Consider the following 12,320-nt stretch of genomic DNA (forward strand, 5'->3'; position numbering starts at 1 on the left):
TTACCTTTGGTGATTATTTGACTAATGTCTATCTCTTGCATTGGACTGTGAGTCTCCTAAGTATAGGGGACTGAGTTTCTGTTTTTGCTTGTTCTACAATTTGGACTCTTCATAGTCTGTCCTCAGTTCTTAGCCTCAGTGAGTTTTATCTGATTGGTTCATTTGACGGGAACCAGCTTTTCTTTTTGTCTCTTGGTAATGTCAAGTTAATGTATGAATACATTGAGTTTGTTCATTTGTTTTTGTTGTGCTGTGAGACAAAGGCTCTCTCTGTCACCTCACCCAGGTTGCAGTATAGTGGCATCGTCATAGCTCTCTGCAACCTCACACTTGTAGGCTCAAGTGATCCGCCTGGCTCAGCCTCCCAAGTAACTGGGACTATAGGCATGTACCACCATGCCTGGCTAATTTTTCTATTTTTTGTAGAGACAGGTTTTGGGTATGTTAGCCACACTGGTCTTGAACTCCTGGCTGCAAGCCATGCAGTGTTGCATGTAAGCTGGAGCTGAGGAAGAACCGAGTAAAACACAAGTGAATGAACGGCAACATGGGGCTCATTTCTAGGTTCTAAATGGCCTTTCAGGCAGAGGTTCTGTCACTTGAAGGCTACCTCGTTGGATTAGAACTATGTATTCACAGAGGTCCTTCTTAGTCTGACCCAGAGGGTGTATACTAAATGCTCTGTTCTTTCAGACTCCCATTTGTGAAAATTTAGCAGCCTATACTTAGAATAAGGACTTGAGAATATGTATCTGTTTCATGAGTAGTGACCATGTTTGGCAATGTGGGTGACCACATCCCCCAGTGTGGGGAAATATGGACAGAGTGTCAGGGAGGAACTAAAGGGGATTGTTTTGAAAATGTCTGTGACCATCCTTTGTCCTAAGGAAAGGCTATTCTGCTCTTCCCTGCCACTCTTTAGCTATGTGACTTTGGGCAGATGACTTAACTCTTGTGAGCCACAGTTTGTGCCTCTACCTTGCAGTGAGATTGTGTGTAAAACTCTCAGCAGTTTCTGGGACATGGTTGGTACTTAGCAAAAGGTTTCTCCTCTCATTGCTGCATTTTAGGGATATATTCATTTTTTAAATAATGAGAACATCTTTTGAGAATAACTATTATGTTTTTATTTTTGGAGCTTTAGGTTATTTTGGAGTGTGCATTTAAAATTTAATGTATACTTTCTTTAAATTGATGGTAATGTTCTTTTAAAACTGTTTTATTGAAATATGCCCATGCCATACAATTACCCATTTCAAGTGTATAAGTCAATTTTTTAGTGTACTCAGGTATTTGCCACTATTCATCACTGATGGACATTTGGGTCATGTCCACCTTTTGTCTATTGTGAGTAGTGCTGCTGTGCACACTCATGTACAAGTTTTTGTTTGAACACCTGTTCTCAGTTCTTTTGAGTCTGTACCTAGGAGTGGAATTACCTGATGTGTAACTTATTGAAGAATCACCAAACTGTTTTCCATCACAGATACACCATTTTTTTTTTCTCACCAGCAGTTTCCAAATAGTTCACATTCTGGCAACACTTACTATTTTCATTTTTTTAATTAGAGTTATCCTAATAGGTATGAAGTGGTGTCTCACTGTGGTTTTGATTTGCGTTTTCCTAATGACTAATGATGTTGAGTGTGTTTTCCTGTGCTTTTTTGGCCATTTGTGGATCTTCCTTGGAAAAAATCCTGTTCAAGTCCTTTGCCGATTTAAAAATTGGGTTGTCTTTTTATTGTTGAGCTGTAAGAGTTCTTTATATTTTCTGGATAGAAGAGTCTTATCAGATACATAATTTGCATTTTTTTCCCCATTCTGTGGTGTATCTTTTCTTTACTGCGTCTTTGTGTACACAAATTTTATATTTTGATGAAGTCCAACTTACCTTTTTGTTCCTTTATTGCTTGTGAATGCTAATGCTCTTTTGAGTAAGAAATCAAAGTTCTGGATTTGAGACATATTTTTAATGGCAGTACTATTAAGGAATAAATGAGTTTCGTCCTGGGTGATATTTCTTGACATGTTCAAAATTATATTGTTCTATGAGGTTCGATAATATATGAAACCCGTGAACTTAGTTTTTAAAAATGTAATAGAATTGTGACTAAAACAGCAATGAAAAGGGAGCCAACTAGCAATTAGACATGGGCTTCCTGTCTGTAATAGAATAATTCATCTTTGTATGATTCCTTGTTGCTAGGTTACCCAGAGGCCTTTCAGCTTTGAATGGCAAGAATGTGAGACTTAAAAATATGTTGCTATATAGATGTTTCATTTCCTTTTTTAATCTCCATATAATTAGTAAACCCCTTGAAGCAAAAATTACAGTTTTTCCTTCCATGAGTTTCAAAAAGCAAATTATTTGTAAGTTTTTAGTCATGCAGATGTGCTTATGTTCATGGGAGAAATGGATTTTCAGAATGAAAGAGCCAGTAATTATGGACTAGTCAGTGTTTTTTGTCTGCAACCACTTAATGGTTTTTAATTTGATTTCATTGAAATTAGGCCCGCAGATGTTAATTTGGTTAAAAAGTACAGATGCTTTGGAGTTTCTTAAGCAAAGCTAACATGTCTGTGAGGAAAGATAGAAAGTGTCATGTTTGTTAAATTCACGAAATTCCATAATAAATATCTGTAGCTAATGAAAAAGAAAAGATACTGTATTTATTTTCTAATAAAACTGTAAGTAGGTAACAGATAATCATGAAATAATTAGCCTTTATCCATGAATGTATCCATAGTATCACTCTGCTATCAGATGCATCCTGGCTTATGTGTTTACACTTAAAAAAATACACACAAAAAAACTTGAAAAATATTACAGATACCATGTCTACTTTGTTGGAAGTGATAAATATCTGTGCAAATGTGAAAACAAATAGATCAATGACAGATTGTTGTAGGTAAGATTCAAATGATTGCCTGGTATAGCTAGGACAAAGCATTCATTTAAAGGCAGATCGGTTATTTTTTCTTTACTAAGAAGCTAAGCCATTATTATCCATGGGTAGTATTTAAAGCTATGATTGTGAATAAGTGGGTCAGGTGCCAATATTGAATTCCCACCCTCTCCCTGCTTGTTTACTAGATTCTGCATATTACAAGGTTTAGGATTATGGTTTAGTATCTTAGGAAAGTGTTTTCATAGTTACAGATATAGGATAGTATGTTAAAAGGCTGGCAAATGCATTGAGCTTTGCTAAGGAGAAGACCACCTAAAATAGCTTGGAAGAGACTGCTTCTGATAGCAGCTTAAGTAGTGTAAGCTGGAATGGACAGCTTATTTTCTCTCCTGTGTGAAATGAGATCGCTTTTTGATGTTTTTCTAATTTCAGATTTATGTTAAGAATATTCTCTGTTTCATGAGGGGCAAAATCAAATAGTTGGTTAAAAAAAATTAACATGAGTTTTAAAGAATGCTGTTTTACATGAGTAAAGTCTGATGGAAAGGGCTTGCCTTCCTTCACCCTTTTTAAAAATCAGTGCTATATGGTCTAGGCTTTCATTTTGGAATAGGGCGGCAGTTGTCATTGGTGCTGGATCACACTGAAGAAGTCTAGTGGGTGGAGAGTGTGCTGATGCCTGAATTGCTGTGAGTAGGTATAGCTTTCCGAGCAGTGTTCTTTTTTAGTACCAGCATCACTGACAATCATGACTACTGGGAAAGGTAGGTTATTCTGATATATTCTGAAAATGTTCATAATTATTAATGCTTGACAGGGGAAAAAGAACCACTGAAAATATTTTAAAAATGTTTTGATAACTAAAAAGAATATGAATGTTATTTACATTGAGGCAGAGAAAAATTGTGAAGCCTGCAGTTACAACAAGATTAATGTTAACAGCCTTCTTAGGACCAGGAGAATGTAGGCACCATAGGTTAAGGTTAGCTATAGTTTCATCAGCCTCCGTTTATTTCATGTGCTTTTAGTTTTTCGCTGTTTTCTTACGTTTACAATGTGTGAATTATGAAAATCTATTTTGCAATTTCAAAATATTTGTTAATAAGTCTAAGCTGTCTTGAAAGGAATCTACTGGCTAAGAATTTCTAAGTTTTCCTGACAGCATATGGAGGAAAAGCATATATAAGCCTTACCAGTACAAGGATGCCACTTCTGTTTTAAATCATTTTTAAATGAATTGAGTTTGAAAGACTGTGTGAACAAGGTTTGCATTTGATGGTGGAGTGCGGTTGATGTGATGGGAATGGTCTCTGTTGCTGTCTTGCTTTCCTGTGGGATGTTTTTCCTGGCAGGCTTTTAATTTGTTGTATCGTAAGGCTATTTCCAAACCCTTCTACTGAAAGAGGTATTACAGAGTGAAAGTGTACACCGTAACAAGTGCTCCTTTATCTCCTGCTGTAGGAAAATGGGCACACATCCATTACTTCTGGTCTGTGTTTATTTTGTAGGGAATTGTTAAGGGTGCAATATCTATTTTCTTAAACTAGATTTAAGTTTGGCTGAAAATGATCATATTGGAAGATGCTACATTTCTTCTCCTAGCTTTAAAGTATATTTGCTTTTTTAATTGAGAATTTAAAGTTATACAGTCAGAGTAATTTCTTTGTATTTCATACCTAATGATAGCATTTTGTTTTCAGGTTAAATTGCTGTAGGAAATCAATACAGAGGCAGGAGAGTTAAATAATTGATGTTCTCAAGGGACCTGTCTTAGAGCCTTTCATTTGAGGATTTCAGAGCATGTTACTTATTAAAAAAAAGTTGTCTTAAGTTGTATTTTGGTTTGTTTTTTAAACAGGGCAAAATAATATGGGGTCAGCTTTTTGCTATTAAAGGCCACAGAGAAAGCCTTGTGAATCTGAGTTTAAAATACAGTTCTTTTGCTTTATTTTTATATTTTCAAATATTCTACCTCCTCGTTCCTTATTACCTGGAAATAAGGCTTCGAAGTCTTGGTAACTTTTACACCAAAGAACTGCAGATGTGGTAGAAAACAAGGATTAAGAAGCTGCTGCTATAACACTGGCATATTTGAATCATTATCAATTCATGACGAATAAAGAAACCATTAAAAATCTGCAGAATATAATACCAGCAGTTTTTCCACCTTTTGTAGAATATTAGTATTTTCAAAGCATTTTCCTGCATATTTTTTGCTAGTTTTTATTTTATGATCCCTCAGGAGGAATAGGCAGAGTAGCTTTTATACACATACACAGATACCGAAAGTTTCAGGTTGTCTGTAATTGGGTTAATGGCAGGACAGAGAGGAGAGCCCTGGACTTTGCCGTCTTAGACCAGTTCTCTTCCAGAAAGTCACCATGCCAAGCTAAGTGCTTTGGAATCTCTCAGACTGAGTGTGAGTGCTGCCACTGCATCAACAGTGTGTGACTTAGAGTAGGCGACTTACCTGTCAACCTTGGTGTCCTCATGTGCAAATCTGGGATAAAAATCCCTGTGCCACTGTGAGAAATAAATGAAGTGGTTCATGAAAATAAGATTCAGCATCAGATGTACAAGATGTCTTTAAAAAAAAAAAAAAAAACATGCCACCTAGTATTCAGCTCTTGGTTTATAACACACCAGGGCTCCTTGGGGAGAAGGCTGATTCTAGGGCTGGAGCAAGAGGAGCCTGGTGCATCTTGTAGAGCTAGAAAGTAAGGGAGTGATTGAAAAACAAAAAGCAGAACAAAACAATAATTGCAGTATGTCTGAGAGACACGGGACTCAACTGAAAGACCCAACACCCCAAGCTAGAATAGTTGAGGCAACAAATAAAGTAGTATTGGATTGTAGCCCAAAGTATGAAATAAATAGTCATGAGCGCATCCTGATTAGAAATGGAGGAGACAAATGTCCCATGCAGAATTATTCCAAAGAGATGGTATGACTAACTGTAATGTGGTACCCTGGATGGTATCCTGGAACAAATAAGGAAATTAGATAAGTAATAACGAATCAGTACTGGTTCATTAATTTTAAGACATGACCCATATGAATGTAAAAGAATAATAATAATAAGGAAACTGAGTGTGGAGTATGTGAGAACTCCCTGTACTACCTTCACAACTCTCCTGTAACTCTAGTACTATTTCAAGATGAAAACTATTGAAAATAAAAAGCTAGAAAGCAGTAAGGGAGTTGGAAAAGAAGTTTTTTATTCTTTTTGTTTTCTTTTGGTAGAATCTGCATTATTTAACCCTATTCATGCCTGCATTAATTTTGTTCTTTGAAAAAGTAACAGTTTAGACTCACAATGGCTGCCTGTGACCCAGAGCCAAACACTATTAGCTCCGTCTGGCTCAGCGGCTCAGACTGGGGCCCTAGACAAAGGCCAAAGTTCTCCGCACTCCCGCTCAGGCTCTCCCCAAGGCAGTTCAGCTGAGTGCCAAGTCCAAAGACACCAAAACAGTTCACAGACTGTAAGAAAAAACAGATATGGCTTGACTAATATATCTCTTTGAAATGGAAAAGACAACAGTGACCATGGTGAAATAGATACTGGACACCTGAAATGCGGCTGATCTGAAACGAGTGTAACATACTCTCAGTGAAAAAAGGAGTAAAATCTGATTCATAATTTTACAGTGCATGTTGGAATAATTTTTTTGAAATATTGAGTTAAATAAAATATATTATAATTAAAAAAAGTAACAGTTTAAAAAAAATTAAAAAATTAATGCCTGCATTAATTTTGTTCTTTGAAAAAGGTAACAGTTTAAAATTTTTATTTAAAACATCTAATGTCATTAGAAAAAACAAAGATTGGAGACATGGGAACCAGTAAGGACACTGTTTCAGTAATAGAAATCTACCTGAATTAGATTAGAAAGACCTGAATTGGGCCAGCCTTGGTTGGACTGGGTAAGGATTGGGAGTGAGAGCTGGTTCTGAGTAATACTGGCCACATGTAAAGCTCATTTGGGTGGGAGAATGGTGGAAGAGGTGGTAGAGATAATAGAGGAGAAGGAAGAGGTTAGAGAAATTTCCATATTTTGGCTAAGGTGAGTGGTAATAGGAACAATAGTGTGGGACTTGGAGGGTGAGCAGGTTTTGAGGGAAGGTTAATTATGAGTGATTGTAGTTTTGGATACTTAGACACAGAAGTTTGTTCATACATGGGTTTGGTTCAAGTGGGTTTGTATCTTGGAGTAGAGATGCAGTTGCTATTGGAGGATTAATTATTAGAACATAGATGCTTATTTTAAATTACTTCTCCTAGTTGTCTTATGTAGAAGTGTGGTTATTTGCCCTCTAGCTAAGAGAGTTTTTGAGAATGAAATCATTAAAGCAGGGATGGATAATTTGAAGGATTATTTGCACAAAGGGGGAATAACCGTTGGCATAATCACTTTTAAGTATGAGAGTATATTCTGATAGGAAATCTTTTCTGGATTTGGCTCTGTGTTTTTCTGGCTGACTTGGTTTTGTGCCTACATAGTGGTTGTCAAGAAGAATTGGGTCAGGATCGGTACAGTGATAATTAAAATGACATTTCCAAAACAGTGCAGGGTGTAGAGCTGATATCTGTGGGATTTGAATTCTGACATTTTTTAAGCAAAATGCCCTTTCAGGCCAAGTGCAAAGGTAAAATAAATAAGTACTGTGGTCCAAAAGAGAAACAAACACTTAATTAGTTACAGAATACACAGTGATTCTTGTTATTAGTTGTTGACTCATGAAAGTCCACTTTTAATTTTCAGTCACCAGTATACAAACTTTGTTCACATCGATAGTACTGCTTAAAACTCTCCAGTTTCTGGTGGTGTTTTCCTTGCCTGACTTGCCCAGTTTCTTCCCTTCTTAGCTCCCTTTGTAAAGGATTCGTAAAACTGAAATGAATTTTTGAATTGTCATCCTGTCTGTGCTCTAGTTCTCTTTTCTAGCTTTATCTGCACCAGAGGTAGCATTGTTGAAATAGTCTTAAAATGCCAGCTAGCTTTCTGGCTGCAAGCTCTTCAGCTGAAGGAATGGAACTGGATCCCTCTCTGTGCAGCGAGAGTGCGTTTCAGCCTCCCTTTGTCTGTAGTGGAGGGTGGATTACTGGTGCCATGGGGCCGCAGTAGCACTCTGTTAGCCCACTCAGAGCTTGCCTTATGCCATTTCCACTTAGTATCGAAAAAAATGACAACATTACCTACCAAGATGAACATTTCTATATCCCCTATGTTGTGACAAAAGTATTTCTCTCCCTCTCTCTCTCTTTTTTTAATTGAGACAGAATCTTACTTTGTCACCCTGGATAGAGTGCTATGGCATCATAGCCCATAGAAGCTTCAAACTCTTGGACTAAAGTGATTCTCTTGCCTCAGCCTCTCCCTAGTAGCTGGGACTGCAGGTGCCTGCCACAATGCTATTTCTTGTTGTTATTGTTTGTTTGTTTAGCAGGCCCAGGCAGGGTTCGAACCCACCACCAGCTACAGGCGCTCAGCTGACAAAAGTATTTTGTAAACAGGGGAGAGGAGATTTTGTTTCAGAATGTGGATTTTTTCCCCCCACAGAGCAGTAGGGCTGGTCCTTTTTAACTAACACTGGGTCCATATTGACTGGATTGCGGGAGATACATGTCTGTATTTTGATGAAAGAGGGAAGGTAGAAACTTGGAAGAGAAATAGTCTTTTACTCAGCTATCCAATTCAGACAGTGTAGTTTGTACTTTAGTGCCTATGTTGGCAACAGCCAACATTGGTTAAAATTTAATGCTAGGAGAAACAGATGGGCAAGGAAGAAAACAATAAGTTTTCATAAGCCTTGGTACATGAACGTGGGATATCTTTCCTTTTGTTAGGTTGTCTTAATTTCTGTTACTAGTATTATGTAGTTTCAGTGTATATGTTACACTCCTTCTGTTAAAGTTGTTAAGTATTTTATTTTTCTTGATGCTGTTAATTGTTTTCTTAATTTTATTTTTTGATTGTTCATTGCCAGTGTGTAGAAAATACAGTTGCTTTTGTATTTGGCTTTATGTTCTGCAACTTCACTGAACTCATTTATTGGTTTTAATTTTTTTAGCGCATTTTTCTAGAATTTGCTATTGACAAGATCATGCCATCTATAGAGATAAGTTTTAGTTCTTCTTATCCAATCTGGATGCTTTTTATTTCTTTTTGTGGTCCGAACCTCTACTGCAGTGATAAATGTAAGGAGTGAGAGTGGACATCTTGTCTTGTTCTTGATCTTAAGGAGAAATCGTCTAGTCTTCTGCCATTAGATATGTTGTTCTTGATGGTGTATAGGGACTTCCCTTCTAATCTCTGCTTGTAGTATTTTAGCACAAAAGAGTTTTATATATTATCAAATGCTTTTGCTGTGTTGAGGGAACACATTTTTGTTTTATGTTAATACAGTACGCTAAATTTATCAACTGTTGTATATTAAACCATAAACCAATGTTATATTCCTGGGATAAATCACATTTGCCCATAATGATAATTCTTTTTATATGTGGTAGGTTTGGTTTACTATAGGGTGTGCCAAAAGACATAAAATTTTACAAAATAATTACAAAATGAAGCAGGCCACTGTGGCTCATGCCTGTAATCCTAGCACTCTAGGAGGCCGAGCTGGGCGGATTGCCTGAGCTCATGAGTTCAAGACTAGCTTAAGTTAGAGCGAGACCTCATCTCTAAAAATAGCCAGGCATTGTGGGTGCCTATAGTCCCAGCTACTTGGGAGGCTGAGGCAAGAGAATCGCTTGAGCCCAAGAGTTTGAGGTTGCTATAAGCTATGAAGCCACAGCACTCTATTGAGGACAACGAAGTGAGACTTTGTCTCAAAAAAAAAAAAAAAATTACAAAATATTCTCTACATGTTACCCACCTCTTTGAAACATTTTAATGAATATTTTATAAATAAAGGTACATTTAGCTACAATTTTCTATTTTCCCTATGTCTGGAAGTGTTAGGGGTGATTCGTGGGACGCCTGTAGTATTTTGTTGGGGATTTTTATGTCTGTATATTCATAAGAGATACTGATGATTCTGTGTTTAAGAAATTGTCTTAAGTGAATAATTTTCTTAAGCAAACATATGTTATAAGAATTAAATTAAATAAGGTAAACAAGCTCAGTGCCCAGCACAAAGTAAGTGGTCAGTTTGTGTGAATGGCTTGTTATTGAGATGGTGGTCATTTGATGTCATGACTCAAAGCTTAAGGTGAGTCAAACAGGCCTGGATTTGAATCCTGGCTTCCTCTGCCTTCTCTTAAGCTGTGTAAGTCTAGGCACTTTATATCTGCATGCCTTCAGTTTGTGTCATCTTTAACTGGAGTGATAATAGTACTTCCTTCAGGGTTGTCAAAGGAATTTAATGAGAATTTGCAAAAACAAACATAGGGCCTGGTACATAGTTACGTATTAATTCCTGTTACTTTTAAACAGAATGACTGCAGTGATACTATGGGGGTGAAAAATTGGAAACAATTGAATGGTCAGTAGGTGATTGATTTACATATAGTATATGTGAACAGTGTAATGTTAATAATAAGTAGTCTTTAAAATGGATTAGATAATATGATACAGGAACATATTTACTAAAGTTGATAGTGGACAAAACAGGTTTTGTGCGTGTGAATGTAAAATCGATGTTTATGAATGCATTGTAGTTTAGAGATGCATGTATTATCAGCAGTTTAGTTTGGGGAGCTTATGATTGCTTATAGTAGAACTTCAACTTTTAATTTTAAAAAAGGCATGTATTTTACTAGGAAAAGAGGAATAAACAATTCTATCTAGGAAAATCAAAATGCTTCAAAAATATTTGGGGTTGTAATTGTTGTGTTTTCTTGATTTACCCTTGGATATTTTTATAGCCTTGAAACCTTATTAAAAGTAATAAAAACCGGGGCGGCGCCTGTGGCTCAGTGAGTAGGGCGCCAGCCCCATATATCCAGGGTGACAGGTTCAAACCCAGCCCCGGCCAAACTGCAACAAAAAAATAGCCAGTTGTTCTGGCGGGCTCCTGAAGTCCCAGCTACTCCGGAGGCTGAGGCAAGAGAATCGCCTGAGCCCAGGAGCTGGAGGTTGCTGTGAGCTGTGGCGCCACGGCACTGTATCAAGGGTGACAAAGTGAGACTCTGTCTCTAAAAATAAATAAATGAATAAAAAGTAATAAAAACCTCCGAAAAAGATACATGAAGAAAGGCTTGCATCCATTCACCACTTTTGCCTTTCTTTATGTGGACTACCAGAATTCAACATTCGAATGTCTATTGGGGATGGGTCCAGGTCCTTTCTAGGTGTTATAAATACCAAGAAGAATATGAAATGATCCCTCTTCCAGGAACAGGGAAACAGAAAATAACTGCAAACAGCTAATTCCAGGATGAGATGGAGTAAATGGTACATGCACGGTGTGTACCTAGAGGCTGGCACTGTCAGCTCGTTTTGGACAGAGCTGGGCAGGATCTCAGAGCTAACAGACTGTTTCCAAGAATGCACAGGGATGTGTTGGGCAGGCAGGATGAGACCTCCAGACAACAGAAACAGCCTTTGCAGAAGGCTTGGAGCTGTGCAAGGGTTAAGAAGGGAGAAATTTGGGGATTATGTATGAAAAGCAGCCAGCCAGCCAGCCTTTGGGCTTATTATCCTGTCTCCTCTTGGGAATGCTAATTATATTCTAGTTACCAGGCTGCCACATTTCTTACTCCCTTGGAGGAGAATTTCAGTAACAGACAGTGGGTGAATCTGAAAGCCTGTAAGAAATACTAGCTTCCACACTGTTGTAGTGAAGCAGAGAGACAATTGTCTTTGCTTTAAAAAAAAAAAGGCATTTCCTCCCCATTGGGCTTCTATTAGTCAAAACCTGTCTCAGAAGAGAGAGGAACAACTTGGTTGTTTAGGTCCTGGCAGATGGACAATATGCGGACACTTCTTAGTTTCTGTGACATTGGTCCTCATAGTTGAGCGTTCATAATTATCAAAGAGGACCGTACAGCCTAAAGCTTGTAATTTCAAGGTCTAGGCAGCAGACTTGAAGTCAGTCTTTAGATTGATTGCTATGTTACCACACCCAAACCTGTAGTCACAGCGGTATGGGTTGTTGCTTGCTTTCCGTCTTCCTATGTCCAACCTGATTTAGGTTTGGTTCTGAGGCACGTGGGTCTGGGTCAGTGGAGGCTGCTAATGGGACTGGTTCTGACCTCCTGGTACCAGCGCTAGCCATTCTCCAGTATCTGGACCAGAGGGGGAGACTTGTTCAGCTTCCAGAAGTCTGCTGTTTGCTTTTAAGTCCATGGATGACTGTGTACTCTGCCCTTTTGTTTTTTCCAAAGATTTTCTCTGATATATGTTAAAATCTCTTCATATCAATAGTTCTTCTTTGTGGCGTGCTGTTTAGTTGTTTTTCTCTTCA

The 12,320-nt window shown here is 37.7% G+C and overlaps 1 protein-coding gene across 36 annotated transcripts in view; it reads left to right on the plus strand.

Annotated features, from left to right (window-relative positions):
* CLASP1 (cytoplasmic linker associated protein 1) overlaps positions 1–12,320 on the plus strand; it is a 307,493-nt gene that overhangs the window by 154,573 nt on the left and 140,600 nt on the right. The window lies entirely within an intron of this gene.

The sequence above is a fragment of the Nycticebus coucang genome, chromosome 7 (genome assembly GCF_027406575.1).
Source record: "Nycticebus coucang isolate mNycCou1 chromosome 7, mNycCou1.pri, whole genome shotgun sequence".
NCBI lineage: Eukaryota > Metazoa > Chordata > Mammalia > Primates > Lorisidae > Nycticebus > Nycticebus coucang.